Genomic DNA, 17,448 nt, shown 5'->3' on the forward strand with positions numbered 1-17,448 from the left:
GGGGCTCCCTCCCTCCCTCACTTCTCATCAGAGAGGCCCTCCCCGGCCCCCTCTCCAAAATAGCAGTTCCTGTCACTCTCCACCCCCCAAACTCTGCTCTGTTTTGCCCCTAGCTGGCAGCACCATCTGGCACACCATTCACATTACTTATTTAAAGAGTATCTGCTTATTCAATGTCCGTTCCACAGGAAGGGGATGAGGGAAGGGCAGTGTATGGGTGGTTGTCATGGCCACTGCTTTCACAGGGGTTCAGTTCCCTGAGATCTCTCGGAAATGTTCATCCAGGGAGCAGAGTTCCCCTCCAGTCCCCCTACTGAGGGCTGGCCCTGGGGTGATGACTGCCCCGCAGGTCGGGACTGCTGCCCTGGGCAGAGAGCAAAAAGCCTGCCCACTCGGGCTCAGCCTGGCCACCGTGGCCTGAGCCTAAGTGCCTGGAACCGCCTGCTGCCGCCGGGCTGCCATCCGAGGTGCACTCAGGGCCGTGACACAGTCCCAAGGCCACTGCCCAGGCATTGCCGGCCCCACGACATTTCTGTGGGGGTTTCCTCCCCGAGGACCTGTGTCTGTGGGGAAGGACGGCTGCCCAGAAGCCCGGTCTCAGCCCTGTCCCTCACACCCCGTGACCTGGGGCCGGTCATGCACCCGCTCTGGGCCTCAGTTTCCCCATCTGTAAAGGGAACAGGTTGGACCAGACCGTGGTGTCCCACCTTTTCAAGTCCAAAAAGCCCGCATTTAGAAACATCATTAAACAGGTGGGATAGGCTGGTTGCTGAAAAGGAAAAAACAATTAGACAATTTAACAGCAAAGGAGAACAGCCGCCCCAGAGCATGGGAGCCTCTCCCGACATTCTGATGTTCTGAGACGTTTCTCGGCATCATCCTCCTGCGCCTGCTGCTCTCTCTCCTCACCCCTCCTTCTTCCCCTCCCTCCTCCCCTCCTCTCTCCCTCCTCCTCTCTCCCCCTCCCCCCTTATGTTCTGATTTCTCCTCCCCTCCCCCTTTCCCGTCTCTCTTTCTCATCACCATCCTTATCCTTCTCTAGAATGTAAGTTCCACGAATGTAGATGTGTCTTTCTCCTTCGGCCACTGTCATATCCATTGTGTCTAACCCAGTGTCTGGCACATAGTAGGTGCCCAATAAACACCAGTGGCAGGAATGGGTAGATAATAATAATATGAGCTTAGCTGCCATCTGTTGACCACCGATGGCGAGCCAGGCCCTGTGTGGGGCAGGGAGACTCAGGGACGCACAGCACCGATGCGGCCCTGCATGCTTAGGGCACACAGCATTGCTGAAGGCGTTCTGGGATGGGGGGGCTACAGCGGGAGCCATTCAGTAGCATCGTGTCAAAGCTACACAGAAAATAAAACAGGAAGGGACGCGAGCCAGAGAAACAGGCAGATGATGCAGGGCCAAAAACCGAATGGAGGCTGATGCTGAATTCCTGCAGGTCCCCACCAGACGTGGCCCTGAAAGGATGCCGTGGCCCAGCGACATCCCGTTCCCATTAGGGCCATGGAGGGAGAGGCAGGAAAAACAGAAGCCAGCATCAGCGCGGGTACGGACACTAGTTAGGGGCACAGACACTTGCAACACGGCCTTGAAGGCAGTGGGAAGCTGATGGACCGGTCAGGGCCAACCGGGAGCAAAAGAGCAGGAGCCCCTGTTCCAGTGGGGTTTGCATGGGGCCCGGGCGGAGCAGCAGCTGCAGGCTGGGCAGCCCAGCCGCGCGGCGCACATGGTTGGAGTCAAGTGACCCTGTGTTCGAATCCTGGCTCAGCTCCACCACGCTCCCTGTGCTGGTGTGCTTCTCTGAACCTCAGTCTCTTCCTCTGCAGAACAGGGGTCCTCGCCTCTCCCTGCTGGCTGATAGGGAGGGTGACACACTGTGACGAGCCTAACAGCTTAGCACAGGCGTCCCCAACAGCGAGGTTGAGCTGCTGTGATCCATCAGTGTTAGTAACCACGGGCTGGGGTTCGCGGGAGAGGTCCAGGACGCCGAGAACAAATCCTCCGGTGGGCGCTGGGCCAGGCTGGGTTTCTTCCTGACAGGCTGCAGGCCACCTGTGGGGCATCTCCTCCTTTACTCCAGAGCACAGCCCTCTGTGGGGGACAGCACCCCCTTACGGCGCATGCTGAGCTAGCCGGGCTCCACGCAGGGCCGGCTGACCCCGTCGTATCTAGTGACAGAGGAGGAGGCCGAAACCCCATGGAGTCCTGGGAAAAGACAGAATCACAAAAGGTCACGTGAGTGGCCCCAAAGTGCACACAAGTGGGCCACGGGAGCTTGGCGTGCAGCCAAGCTGTGCAAAAGGAAACCTCCCAGGAGTATCTCAAAGCAGAAATTATTCTCTGCTCAGAATCCGGAACCCGACCTCCAGCCTGAGCCAAACTGACGCCCCTGATGGCGGCCTGGAAGGGACGACATGCAGACCCTCGGCGGTGGAAGAAAGATGAGAGACGGGGAGCCCATCTGGAAAAGGAGCTACTCCACTCTCCCTCGACGTTTTCCCAAATGCCGGGTCTCAGCAGTTTTCACCCCCACGATCAGGGGATGCAAAGCCACAAGGAGCCACCGCAGGTTGAAATGGGGTCCAACGCTCAACAGCCCCAGGCGGTTTCCCGTCTTGAGTGGGGTCGGCAGTGGTCCAGCCTGTGGGGCTGCAGAAGGACTGAGAGAGGAGGTCCCTGCGTGGCACTGGCCGCAGGCTCATTGAACGGTACTCTCCTTTATTACTGTCGTTGACTGAGTTTATTGACTGTGGCACAATTTTGCCTCCTTAACCAGAAACCGCCCCCCCCCTCGAGCTTGGCGAGGGCCCTCCCTGCATCCGTGTAATTCTGCAGGACCAAGGCAAGACGGGCTCCATCCTCTGCATTTACAGAGGGGATAACAAGCCACAGAGAGGCGACCCCCTGCCCTCGCTCACCCAGCGTATTTGTCAGCTCGGGCCGCTGTAACAAAACACCACAGACGGGGTGGCTTAAACCATAGAAATGTATTTTCTCACGGTTCTGGAGGTTGGGGGTCCAATATTGAGGTGCCGACAGGCCTGGTCTCTCCTGAGGCCTCTCTCCTTGGCTTGCAGCCGGCCACCTACTTGCTGCGTCTTCACTGGGTCCTCCCTCCGTGCACCCCTGGGGTGTCTGTGTGTCTAAATCTCCTCTTCGTGTAAGGACACTGGTCAGACTGGGTTAAGGCCACGGTCATGGCTTCCTTCTAACTTAGTCACCTCTTTAGGGCCCTTTCTGCAGTAACCGCATTCTGACATCATGGGGCTTAGGGCTTCAACACAGGAATTTGGGGCCTGGGGGGTACACAATTCAGATCACACGCCCGGCATGCAGGTGATGACATGGGGGTCACCCTAGACCCATGCCCTTTCCTTCCACTTCTGGCCCCCACCAAATCCTGCTCCAAACCACTCAAGCCTCGGCCCGCTCAGACCCTCCAGATCCACGAGCCGGGGCCGACCTTCGGCATCTTTCAGGCTCCAGCGTCGCAGGCAAGAACCCATTTCGGCCTCTGCAAGAAGCAAGAGTCCTTTCATCTCATGCACGAAAGGGGTTTGCGCTCCAGAAAACTCTTCGGGAGGAAATGACGTCCACGCACAGGCTCCGTGAAGCCGTGGTTTTGTTTGGGGTATTTATTTATTATTGGGTTCGGAGTCGTCTCCCTTCAGACCAGAGGGGCTCCGATTCTCTTCACCACCACGCTGCTGGGCTTCCGCACGCTTCGGAGACACTGTCACTCTCCCTCCTTTTCTTTCTCTCTTTTCGTTTCCTCAAGGAGCCTCGAATCACAAATACGCTGGGGTAGGACAATGTCTTCAGCTAAGGGGAGAACATGGGGGTCATCTTTTATTAAGAAGAAAGCTATTGAAATGACGCCCTCGAACATATTGCTATCGGAGACTTGAAGAGAATTTCCCTCATTAGCGTAAAAGGAAAGAGGCGAGCTGGCAATCTTGTTGATCAGCAGTGGCAATTTATTTTAAACTGTCCATTTTCTGGGTGTCAGAGGATGACTTTTATGTATAATCTTATCTCCAGTTTCAACAAAGGACACTTCACTCATGTTCCATGTGGATTTTTTCTTTCGTAGACAATAACCGATTATAAAAGCGGTTCTCAGCCACCCGCCCCCCCCACATCTCGTAGTGGTGTTGACATATGGAAATGATTCAAAATGTAATACGCATAATTACAAGCATTGTAAGCAGGGTACAATTAGTGTCGCTTCAAACCAATGTTGTAATCAAAAGACACCACCGAAACGGTCCAAAAAGTGAGAAGACAATCCACGGAATTAGACACGGATTGGAAAGAAGTTGCATCCTTTTTGTCCTCTCTTCTCCTGCGTGTGGAGACAGAAGTCGCCTCTGATCCTCTTCCTGAGCTGGTGCAGAGAAACCAACTCTAATTATTTCCTCCACCCACCGAGTTGAACGCAGACAAGAGAACCTTGCTTTAAAAATAAACCCGGCCACGTGGAAGGGGTGATCTTTTCTACAGCTTGTATTTGGAGGGTGTCTTTGAAGGTCACACATCCCCGGGGAGGTGTCGAGCGACAAGCTGGCCAACGGGGGCTCTTGGGCAGAATTTTGTCGCCTGGATGCTTTCTGTGTAGTCTACAGGGCATTTCTGGGCATTGCCATTGTTTGGGATTGTGTTTACAATGGTTCTTATTCCATTGGTTTACAGCAAATGCCAGCATTTAAACATCAGGAGGGGTTCATGTCAAAGATGTGATTTTTTTCTCCTTTCTGGAAAATGATATGAGTTACTCACATATGACCCACAGCCTCCCAGGACACCGTCCCCTGGGGTCCAGGACTGGCAGGGCCCAGAGACAGCCCAGGTAGCATCTGCTGCCTCCCCCCGATCCTGGTCCAGCCCCTGGAGGGACCTCCTCACCCCCAGCCTGTTACTGAACGCAATGAGTCAAAGGGCGCCACGCACCCGCCATTTGCAGGAAGGCCATCATGCACCAGCTGCTCTGCCTTGGATCACCGCCTTTTCTACTCCCTTCCATCTCTCTGAAGTGTGCTTCCCACCTGAAAATTCCCATCATCCCCTAAGCTCAGTTTTGGGGTGTCCTCTGCCAGATGGGCCATGGACCATCCAACCCGTGCCCCCAGGTCCACCCAAACCACATCGATCCCTCTTGACCTTGTCCACGCCTCTGTGCGTGAACCCCTCACACTGCTGTTCCGTCCTACCGCGTGCTCGTCTGGGCGGCTCCCTCTCCCTGGAGCCCCCGAAACTGAGGTCCCCGCCCCTCCCATGGCCGCGTCCCAAGTGCCGAGTGTGGAATCTGGCGCAGGGGAGGTGTGAAGGCCTTGTTTGGATTTCTGAATGAATTATTCAATGAATGCTGCCTGTTTGTTGCCTCCTAAGAGAGGCAGGAACAAGAGAGAAGGAGAATGTGATGCTCACCGAGAACCCACTGTGCGCCTGCCACCTGCCTGGTGTGGCCTCACCAGACGACGCGAGAATGTGGTCTCCACCTCCCACCTCAAAACTGATGGATTATCATTCCATCCCCCCGCCCCCGAGAAAAGCAAGTCCTCTCTAGGGTGAACTCTGACACCAGTGGTTAAAATTCTCTCTACATCTTGACAGCAATAGCTGTTCCCATACCTGTACCTACACCCGCGCCCGCAGCGACACCCACATCTGCATCAGCATCCGCGACATCTTTCCTCTAGATCTCATCTCACAATAGCAAACACGTGGGGACTCTAAGATCCATCCACGGGGCACTAACTCAAGAAACGGCCGTGCATTCAAATACCGGAATATTCTAGAACCGTCAACATACGGGTGGTCATTTATTGACATGGAAAAAGAATCCAGCTTGCCAGGTAAGCCAAGCCGTGACCGGACACGAGGGGAAATGCCACGTGGGCAATCTGCTCACTTTCATCTTCGTCTTCACGGAAATGCAAACGTGCAGAGAGATGCTCAGAATCATTCCAGACAAAGGTTAAGAGTGGCCCTCCTAGGCAGTAGGCTCTTTGCTGACTTTTGTTTATAGGTTTCCATTCTCCTAGTCTTTTTAATATCAATTGTAATTTTTTTCCCCCAAAGCGGTGGATTGATTATAACCACGTCGCTCTAGCACCTCCCTGTCTCTTCTCTCCTGTTCGGTTGCCTGAAGTTTCCACCCGGTGCCATAACCCCCTCAACCCGCCCTCCGTATGCAATGGGCTGGATCTGGGGCCAATCTCTCCCATTTTGGCAAATTCACACTTAACTCTGTTCATGCTTCAGTTCCAGGAGTCAAGGCCCCTTATTGAGCTGGATTTTGCAAATATTTGACCCTAAAACAGGATCATCAAAAGTTCAAACGAGAAGGAGCCACGGAGAGGGTTTAGATGAAGCCCCCTTCTGTGCTTCAGGGGAAGCTGAGGTCCAGTGGGGTGCTGGAAACAGCAGGAAGTCGGGGGCCGACGTGCCTGCGTCAGAACCTTGGCTCTGCCACTTCCTGGCTGTGTGGCCTTGAGCCAGTCCTTCTACCTCTCTGTGCCTGCCTCCACTTTCTCATCTATAAGACTGGAAAAATAATAGCCACCCCAGCTAAGGGTCACTGGTAGGATTAAATGTGACAGTGATTGTGCCCAAGCCTTTGAAAATGGAAAAACACCAGCAGATTAGAATTGTCACCATGAACTTGAACCAATTTCCACAACTACGGGAAAAAGAAATAAGAAAAATCGCGGTCATCAGGAGGCTGGGGCTCCGGAGGGGCTCCTGTCACTGTCGTGTGCTCCCAGGTTTGAAGTCTGCGCTGCTGAGCCTCAGAGGGCATGGGCACGTTCTCATGGGCCCCAGGGTCTGCTGTCCCCTCAGTCGAGGACTTCACCTCCCTCACAAAGGCCCAGGGCTCTGGGGACGATCTCAGCAGATGTCTCTCTGGGGCTCATCGCATCGCAGGTCATTTCTACTTAGCCAGAGCCTTCCTTAAGCGAAGGAAGGTGGGGAGCGGAAGCAAAAATAGTCTCCAGGTCAGCAGTGGACCGCTGGCCCGGGACCCGGGGAGAGGGGAGGGACCTCTCCGGAAGGGGCCCCAGCTCCCACAATGCACCAGGTGCCTTCAGCTGATAAGAACCAGCTGCGGGGCCTTGAGGCGCGTGACCGGAATAGACGAGGAACCTGCCTGTTCTTGGGGGCTGTGGGAGGAAACTGCTGCTCCAAGAAGTGCAGGGCGATAAGAGAGAGGCAGTCCAGGCCTGGGGCGTATTTCCCCCTCTGATTTGTAAATTTTTTTGTTTTGTTTCATGTTCCCTTCTTACTAAAGGGAAGAGAAAATGTGGCAGCCACCAGCCACGGAAGACGGCCACTCTTGGACACTTGAAGAAGACAGCAAGGATGAGCCCTCAGGTTCCAACGCGGCAGTCCCAACGGGGGTTGCATCTGGGGTGAGCGGTTGTGGGAGATCTTTATTTCTTCCTTACCCTTGGTTGAATTTTCCAAATATTTTTGCCATGACCAAGCATGGTGTTTATCATCAGAAAAAAATGAAAGCGGTTTTTGGAATGGAAGGTTTGGGTCTCATTTCATATTTGCTCCTAAGGACACTCTTAGAAGAGGGAGAGCCATCTGAGGACAGTCTCTGAACGTGGTGTTGCACATTAGGAGAAGACGGGCAGGAAAAAGGTCGTGAGTCCTCCAATCCACTGTGGCAGAATGTTCTGGAAAACAGCTTGGCCATTTCTTATAAAGCTAAAATACACTTACCATATGATCCAGCAGTCCTACTCCTGGTTATTTACTGTAGAGAAATGAAAATGTATCTTCACATAAAAATCTGCACATGGATGCTCATTGCAGCCTTGTTCATAACAGCCTCAAACAGGGAATCACTTGCCCTTCAGTGGATGAATGTTTAAAGAAACTGTGGTACGTCCATACAGTGGAATACTACTCAGCCATGAAAAGGAAGGCACTCGTGCTGTGTGTGACAACTTAAGGGATCTCAGGGGCATTGTGCTGACTGAAAAAAGCCAATCTTGAAAGATCCTGAACTATAGGATTCATCTAGAAGACATGAATGTTCAAAGATGAAGAAGAAAGTGTTATATACGAAGATTCTCAAAGTGACACACTTATAGCTGTCCGGAACAGATCAGAGTGGCCAGGCATTAGAATTGGGGTAGAATTGTGACTGTTTAGGGTTTCAGGAGGGAGTTACTTTGTGGTGATGGGACATTTCTGTATCTTGTTCCTGGTGACAGTTACTCAAATCTACACGTGTGATGGAATTTCACAGAACTATATACCAAAAGAGAATAAAATTTACATTAAATTAGTGAAATCCAAATTAGGTTTTGTTTCAAGTCAGTAGCACTGTACTAATGTCAATTTCCTGGTTTTGATAAATTTATGGAGATTCTACAGGATATTTTCATCAGGGGAGGCTGACAAAGGGTACACAGGAACCCTACTATTTTTGCAACTCCTTGTGAACTGTAAACTCTTTTTAAGTAAAACAGCATTAAAAACATAAAGAGAAAAAATATTTTGAAAAAACTGTGTCCGGACAGCCTTAGAGATGGTGGAGAGGCAGATGAGGGTGATTCCACGGAACCACGAGACGTGGTTCATCACCCCACTGATGCGTCAACAAGGCCACAGCCAGCAGTTGTCATCTCCAGAGACAGAGGGGCCTGCGGGCGTCACAGACTCACAGTCAAGGCAGGAGCTACAGCCAGTCGCTCTTCCAATTGGCCAATTGCTACCCCCACCCTAAATCTTAAAAAAAAAAATCCCACATCTCTTTGAAGTTCATGTCAGTAGCAGGATTGCTGGTGGTTGAGACTATGGAATCAGGATTCAAGAAAATCTGAGTTGATACTGGTTCCTCTACCTAAGTAGTTGTGTGGTCTCAAGCAAGTGTATGTTCCCAGCTTCTCTGAAGGATGACTTGTCAACATAAAAGTGGGGTGGGTCAGGTTATTTTCAGATTCGTGCAACTCAAATAGCTTGAGAGACAGGGAATGTATTAGCTCACGTGACTGTAAAGTCTAAGAATGGCAAGCTTCAGGCATGGCTGGATCTAGGCACTCAAAGCGTGCTCTCAGGACTCCATCTCATCTCCACTCTGATTTCTTTGTGTTGGTCTTATTCCTAGGCAGGGCCATGCCTTATGGTTCTTTGGAATCACCCTCATTTGCCCCTCCACCACTTCTAGGGCGGTTTGGACACAGATTTTTAAAAATACATCTTTTTATGTCTTTAATACAGTTTCATTTTAAATAGCTTACAGTTCATAAGGAGTTGTAAAAATAGTTACTTCATGGTAACAAAAAGGCTGCCAGCGGCTCCAAGCCTATATCCTCCTACTTTAGCAATTGTCCTTGAAAGCACATCCCTTTCTCAGAAGTTCCAGCCAACGTCTTGCAATGGAGCCTTGTTTATGGCCTTGATCACATGCCCATCCCGTCAATCTCTGATACCAGAGGAACAGAAGACACCGATTGGTCAGGCCTAAGTCCCGGCCACACTCCTGCTCTTCCCCAGCAGGCAGAGAGCAGCCCTGTCAGAAGCACGTGGGGAAAAGCAATGTATCTTTAGCAGAAAGAAGGCGGCTTGGAAGCCGGGCTGGTAAAACCAACAGATGTCCAGCAGAGAGGAGAACAGCATCACTGGGAGGCCAGAACATTCCAGGAGACAGAGCGTGTAAATTCCGTTAAATGTGGCCAGGGCTTATTAGGAGATTAACAGAGAGCTTTCCGTCGCTTCCGCCGGCCACTGTTCTGAGGAGAGAAATCAGGTACGTTGGATAATCCAACCTCGGCTGCCGTTTGCACCAGCTCTGGCTGCGGTTCAGATACGTCCCAGCAGCGGCTGGCTGGCTGGCTTCCTGGCTGCAGCGCGCCCCACCGACCTGAGCCCTGTTCCATCGTTTCCACTTGGAGGGTTTGTCCTCCCCACCAGGCTGACTGCCTTCAGAGAGTCTGCCTCCCGCTCCCTCTGACCGTCACGCCCAGGCAGCATCCCCGCCGTGTGGCAGGCACCTTGCTAGATGTTCTTTCCCTCGACCGGCGCCCTCCGCCAGCGGGCAGGTGGGGTTGCTCCAATTTGCAGAAGAGCGAGCTGAGATTCAGAGAGGGTGGCACACGGCTCGGAAGTGGCAGAGCCGGATCTCAAACCCAGACTCCCAAGGCCGTCTGCTGTATGAGAAACCCCCGCGGTGTCCCCGAGATTTCGCCGGTGAAATTAGCCGGCAGAGCCGACCCCTCCAGCTGCTCCCCAGCCTTTCTCGTTCCCGTCCTAATGGGCTGCTATTTCTCTCTCTTTTTATGATTCTGATCTACGGGAGGCCAGGCATTAATATCACTGTAAACCAAGCCCGAGATGGAGCAATTATTGGCACCATTACTTCCTCTGCTCCACTTTCCCTGGAGCCTGAAACAGTGCTCCATCCTGCCTGCCACGCTGGGGCAGGGGCACCATCCTACCGGGGCCGAGGAACCTTTGCTCTTGTCTCATTCATTATTGAAATAAAATCCATGTTTATTCTGCCCTGCCAGCTTGGGGAATGCAAATCGAGAAGCATTCTTTTGGAGGCTGGACTAAGGGTTGAGGCCAAACAAGTTCCCTCATCTCCCATGCTAAGGACACTTGTTCCCTCTCCACTCAATCTCTCTCCTTTCAACTCACACACAGGCGCGCGCACACACACGCCCGCGCAAACATGCCTGCAGGCTATTTTCTTCCTCTTAATTGAAGTGAGACAAAAAGGCTTCTTTTGTTTATCATCATCTTCTCCATTTTTTTTTCCCCTGGGAAGCTTGGTTGCTATTGGCTTATTCTGTGTGTGTATGAACGTGTGCACGCATGTGCGTGTGCATGCGTGTGTGTGTGTGTGTGTGTGTGTATTTCCTGGTCATTATTTTTCCCAACTGCATCCCCACAATGAGTCGAAATTCAACCAGGTTTGGAAAATAAATAGTTCCAGCATCACATTTGTTAACGCCAGCGCCTGTTGTCAAGAGCAGCCTGGCTGTTGGGGACCCCGTGCTGGTCTTGAGAGACAGAATAATTCACGCGACCAGGTTCTCAGGCTAAGCTGGGAGCATGGTTTCCAGTCCCGCTCCAATGTACACATTTCCTGGTGTCCTTGTCGCCCAGTGAGGTTAGAACTGGACGTCTAGGAGGGCTGACACGTTCAATCAAAACCATTGTGTTTGGTGACTTCCGATTATTTTAAGAAAAATCTCAAAAGCTAGGATTTCCTGAGGACCTACTGTGTTCCAGAAGCTGAGTAAGAGTGTGTCCTCATTGGATCTAGTTTTCCAGGTGTGACTCACCAGGACTCAATACAAAACCAGATATACAACGGGACCTTCGTATTAATAATTATAATAATGGCTAACATCTATTTGCATCCTCTATCCTAGGCAGTATGCAAATCATTGCATCGTATTAATATTGTAGATTAATATTACATATTTAATAATAATGTTTTTGTTTTAATGAAAAGTATTTTGAAGATACGGATAAGAATACAGAAAATATAATAAACATCAGCTTTTAAAAATCTTAACCATATGCTCTATCTGTTCCAGATCTTTCTCTCCTCGAATAGCACCTTACGGAAAGAGCCGAGCCCCTGAGCCTGCCCTGATCCCAATTTTTCCTCCTACCTTCCTATCTTGAGCCTAAATTTGGAGTTTTCGATGCCAATGGATGTTCTTAAATGTTTATTACACAATTATGTATCCATAAACATTGCATTGTGTGGTTCATGCAGGTTTTTAAACTTTGCATAAATGGTATCTAACTGTACGTATCAATCAGGATCTCTCTGTTTTCTCCCCACTTTACACAGATTATCACATTTAATCCCCACCACAGCCTTGGGTGGCTGGCACCATTTTACAGATGAGGAAGTTGAGGCACAGAGGGGATGAAACACTTACACTAACATTTCATAAAGCAGCGTGCCTGGACAGTGACTCAGCAGTTTTGCAGATCCACAGTGACTCAGCAGTTCTACTCCTCAGTACAACACACTGAAAAGAAATGAGCGCTTAGGGGCACCAAAGACTTGCACATGAATATTCACGGGATCTTTCTTCATAAGGGCTAAAACTTGGAAGCAGCCCAAATGTCTATCAACAGGAGCACAGAGAAACACACGGTGGTGAAGGCACATGGTGGAATATTATACAGCAATGAAAAAGAACGAGCTAGCGAGGCTGGCAACAGCATGGATGCATCTTACGGATGGAATTGAAGTTCAAAACAGATCTAGTTGGTGACAATAAGGGTCAGAGCAGTGGTCACTTTTGGGGTGGAGAGAAAGATCAACTGGGAGGGCCATGGGTGGGTGCTTCTGGGCTGCTGGGAGTGTTGTGTGTCCTGATCTTGGTGGTGGTTACACAGGGTGTGCATATGTAAAACGTCTTCTGGCTTTCGTTTAGATTTATGTGTTGTATTCTGTGGGTGCCGCACCTTGATGATGATGAAGATGACGATGATGATGATGACGATGGTGATGTTGATGGTGATGATGATAAGTCACTAGTGTGGAGTCACACACGTCATCCGTGCAGAGCCAACTTGAACCCAGACCTTCTGACTTCCGAATCTGTGCACTTGAGCATCACTGTGAATATTTATGAAGAGAAGGCAACTCTCCCTGCCCAGGTTCAGGCACTGGTCAAGTAGAAAAGGTAGGATTTGAACCTGGTTCTGGCTGACTCCCACAGCCACACCTGTTTTCCTTGCCTCTGCCCACTCCCAGGGAGGGATCAGGGCCCCCAGACCCCCCAGACTCTGCCGGGGTGCTGAGGGCTGTGTTTTCCCCTCTTTGGGTAACTCATTCCATTTCCAGCACATCGCACATCTTCACATCCATGCTCGTGTTTTCTCATTACCAGAAGCCGCTGGGCACACACGGGAGGGATGTTTGTCCTCATCAGGACCAGCTCGGAGATGCAGAATCAGAGGCCCAGGCACGCCCCCCGGAGGAGCAGATCCCCAGGTCCCTGCGAGCGCCTGCGGGCACAGCGTGCGGTCTGGGCTCAGGCGGATCACGTCCAGCTGAGAACCCCAGCCGGGGGACCCAGGCCGGCCATCACTCTGTGTCTCGGTTTTCTCATCTGCCAGGTGGATGTCACCACCCTGGCTGTGCAGGGTGGGCGTGAGTCTTACAGGAGGCTGTGCCCAAGGAGGGCGTGGCACTGTGCTCGGCGCCCTGTCGGCCACCCAGCTCTTTTTCTCACTCCTCTGCTTCCCTCGAGACGCAGGCCTCCTCCTTCATCGCTTGGAGGACTGGTTGACCTCCGAGCTTTCTTGAAGCTTTAAGAGTCTATGAGTGATGCATTTTATGCAAATGTCGATGAAGCACTCAGGTCTGCGGAGATAAAAGAGGGGGGATGGGCTGGCGTGGCCCCTAATTCCAAGGGGATAGCAATAATCTTGGCAGGGGGCGTGACAAAGGACAGGTCCGCTGTCCCCTGCTTCTCCCGGAAAGCCTTGGGGCCACGGTTCGCTCCTGCATCCAGCTAACGCAGGATGTGGAGGAGATGGTGAAGCTTGGGGTGGGGTGGCCCCCTGATTCGAGCTCACAGGTGGCCTGGGCCTCGGGGAATCAGCCCCTGGGCTGGCTGCCCCTCTGTCGCTGGCCTTTATCAAACGTTCTACTCCATGTTGGCCTGTAAAACCAAGAGGAAAAACAAAAGCTTTGACCTCGCAGCGCTACATAAAAATAACCTTAAAACGGCATCCATAAACATGGAGCTGGCAATTATCCCGATCTAGTTAACCATGCAACAAAACGGAATCAACGCGGCTCCATTAACCTTATTTTAAAAGCACTTTTTGATGATTCATGTTTATTACACCGTTAACATTTAAAAGAGTGGACGCCCACCACCGCTTCGGCGATGGGACCCGGTACGAAGAAAGACACGCTGGTGGGAACCGGGAGCGGATCCAGCACGATGCCTTTCTCTTCCGTCAGCCCCTGCCCCAGACAGCCCTCCCTCGCCCGGTCCCTGAGCAGTTGACAGGTGTTCACTGAGCACCTGCTATGTGGCAGGTCCTTGGCGAGCGCTGGGGCCCTAGCAGCGGGCAGAACGACCACCTGGCTCAGGGAACTGACGCTACCATGGGGCGAGACCGGAGGAAGAAATCATTCTTCTGTGGCCCCCCCGCCCCCAGCCAAAATCTCTCCCTGGGCAACTTCAAACCTGTAAATCCCAACCCTCGTCACGCTTTCACTTCCGGCTTTTAGCGCTCATCACCGACGGCTCCCAAATTCAGTTCTTCTGACTCGGTTGTTTCTCCACGTGTGTGAGTTGCTGCCTGGCGTGGAGACGGGCTGTGCCTTCTCTTCTGCACATCCATTTCTTGACGATCAGAATGGTTTCTTATTTTGGTCAGTTGTCTGTGATCCATTACTAAGGTCACACACACACAACAGAGAAAGATGGAGAAACCGTTTTAGAGGAAATAGTTAGACGTCCAGGAGAAACTCCAGACACACGATGTCTGAATGCGATGCGTGATCCTGGATGGGTCTGCCCCGGGGACGGGGATGGGGGCACAGTTACAAAGGACATGATGGGGACGACTGCTGGGATTTGAGTTGGGACGGTGGTTCCGGCCAGCACGTGGTCTCGACGGTCAGTTTCCTGACGGTGATCGTTGTATGCTGGTTAAATGCGAGATTGCTCGTGTGTTCAGGAAATAAACACTGGAATAGTCAATAGTGGAGTGACCAGGCGTCCCAGGGTGCTCACGACTCTGAGGGGTTCCCGGGGTGTGCGACCTTAGCACTGGAGCCAGGAAAGTCCCAGGCAGACCAGGGGAATTGGGCCCCTGTTGTGACGGGCATCCGTCCTGCAACTTAGGTCTAATGGTGCAGAAAAACACTGTTTATATATATGACATAAATACATAAGTTATGTACATATGTCTAATCCATAATATGTTATGTGTATTAACATTGATACATATATTACATACAAAGTAATACATAGATTAATGATATAATAATGCACATGTTAGTAAATGTATCAAAGCTACTATATATCTGTAGTATACATATAGCATAGTATTGAGAGAGGTAAACGTAATCTAATACTATGCATCTAAGCTACTATCTAGCTAATCATACATGTTAACATATGTGTGTACACACATACACAGATTTAAATTTAGTGAGAAAATCAAGAATGTGGCAAAATGTTTCCAATTGGTGAATCTGGTGAAAAATAAACAGAACTCCTTTTATTTGAGTTAGCTCCCTGGGGAGAACTTCGCTCCAACAAAGGACCAACATCTGGGTGGCTGAGAACCACGGAAATGTCATCTCGCAGCTCGAGAGGCCGGAAGTCCTAGAGGAAGGTGCCAGCAGAGCCATCCTCCCTCTGAAACTGTGGGGGAGGGTCCTTTGCCTCTTCCAGCTTCTGGTGTCCCCAGACGTGCGTTGGCCTGTGGCAGCATCGCTCAGCCTTCCCATGGCACTCTCCTGTGTCTCTTCACGTCGTCCTCCCTCTGCGCATGTCTGTCTTTGTGTCCGGATTCCCCTTTTTCATAAGAACACTAGTCATGTCGGATTTGGGCCCACCCTAATGACCCCATTTTAACTTGATTACCTCTGGAAAGACCCTATTTCCAAATAACGTCACGTGCTGAGGTTCTGGAGTTGGGACCCCAATATCTCATTTTTGGAGGGAATACGATTCAACCTATAACAGTACCTTTTAGCAACTTGTCTGTAAGTTGCTGGAAATTGGAACTTATAGCAACATAAAAAGTTCTACAAATTGGATGAAGCCATTCATCTTCTCCAGATCTCAGCAGAGCTCCCCTGTCACACGCTGAGTGTCCCCACGCCCCCGGGCTCTGGACTGTGTGAGGCAGGGCCCCAGATTGGGTCAATGTGGGAGATTTTGATAAGGGGACTATTTCCAAGGGCGGAGGAGAAGCACAGGGCTAGTCAGAGTGGGGGGGCCGCCACCCTGTCCTGGAAAGGTGCCGTGAGAGCAGCGGCTGGGCCCTGGGGAGGGCGCTGAGTGGGAGGGTCCCGTCATTCAGGTGCTCCGACAGCACCTTGCTTATGATGCCCCTGAAGGGGGACGCTGGCAGAGTCAGTACCCCCGCCTCAGTCTCCTCCTGTCCTTCCACCTTCTGCTGGCTCCCCACTGGCTGATGAACCTGGAGCCACTGATGCTGTCAAAGACACATGGTCACTGTCCCGGGCACTGAGCACCGTGGGGCAGGGTAGGAAGTGGTCAGGGGTCATGGAAGATGCCGGCACAGGAGCCACGCCTGCCTCGTGGACACTGACACCTGTCCCTCCTCTGGCCACCAGGCTCTCCCACTCCGTCCCCACCTCCCACGTGACAATCTGCTCGGCTCCCCTGCGGCCCTTTTCCAAGCTCAGCTTTGTCACTGTACCATCAACGCTCAATGCTGCGTCCCCGTCCAGACTATGAGCCCCACAAGGTCAAAGACCATCACATCTGCTTTGTTCCCCGTGGCAACCCCTTCAGAAAGGGTCTGGCATGTAGTCAGTGTGCAATAAAGGGTTGTTGAGTGACTAACAAAATAAGGGGCTCGGGTGGAAGGAGAAGACTGAGGTTTCGCGAAGGAAATGGCAGAGCGACACTGACACCCGGGTTTCCTCCGTCCGTGGCAGAGCCTGCAGCCCCCTGTCTCAGGCATCTTCATTTTTAGAAGGATTACTTTGGGGGGGTCCCTTTAAAACGCCCTCTCTCTGCAAAAGTGTTTGCAAAGGCGTTCAGAAGTGGATACGTTGTTGTTATTTTCTTTGATAAAGTGAAGCATTTATGGATATAAACTCAAACCCAATCTGAACATCTTCAGAGAGAAGAAAGCAGAACCTTCTCGGGAAGGGACGTGGAGAGTGAAGGGTGCAATGTAGGCGATTCAGGAAACGTATACGAGGGGCGGGAAGAGAAAGTCTTTCAATGAAGCGTGTCTAGAATTTATCCACACGCAGATGCTGCCATTCTCATTTCTGTTTGTCGGTGGAATTAAATAGTACGTGTCAGCAAAACTTAGCCAGTCCATGTGAGACACATAGTATACCTTTGGTTTTCAATCTTTAATGTACAATTTAGAATGCGGATTCTGCGGCTGGAGTGGTGGGTGGAGCCAGACGGTGTGGGCCTGTGAAGACGGTTCAGAAAACTTCCAAGCAGAGGGTGGGAGGAGGCGTGGCTGGAATGTTCTAGAGCCGTGCTACTCAAAGCACGGTGTGTGCACCCACAGCATAAGCATCGCATGGGGACTGGTTAGAAACGCAGAACCCCGGACCCCCAGATGCTCGGGACGGGCATCTTCACTCCACCAGGAGCCCCGGGTGACTCGTGTACGTGCTGCCGTTTGAGAAGCGCCGGCTCCTAAGGTCTCTGACGCTGCACGTCTGTCTCCTCTTGTTTGTCTCTTCCCCGGAGCCA

This window comes from Equus caballus, chromosome 8 (assembly GCF_041296265.1).
Source record: "Equus caballus isolate H_3958 breed thoroughbred chromosome 8, TB-T2T, whole genome shotgun sequence".
Taxonomy (NCBI): domain Eukaryota; kingdom Metazoa; phylum Chordata; class Mammalia; order Perissodactyla; family Equidae; genus Equus; species Equus caballus.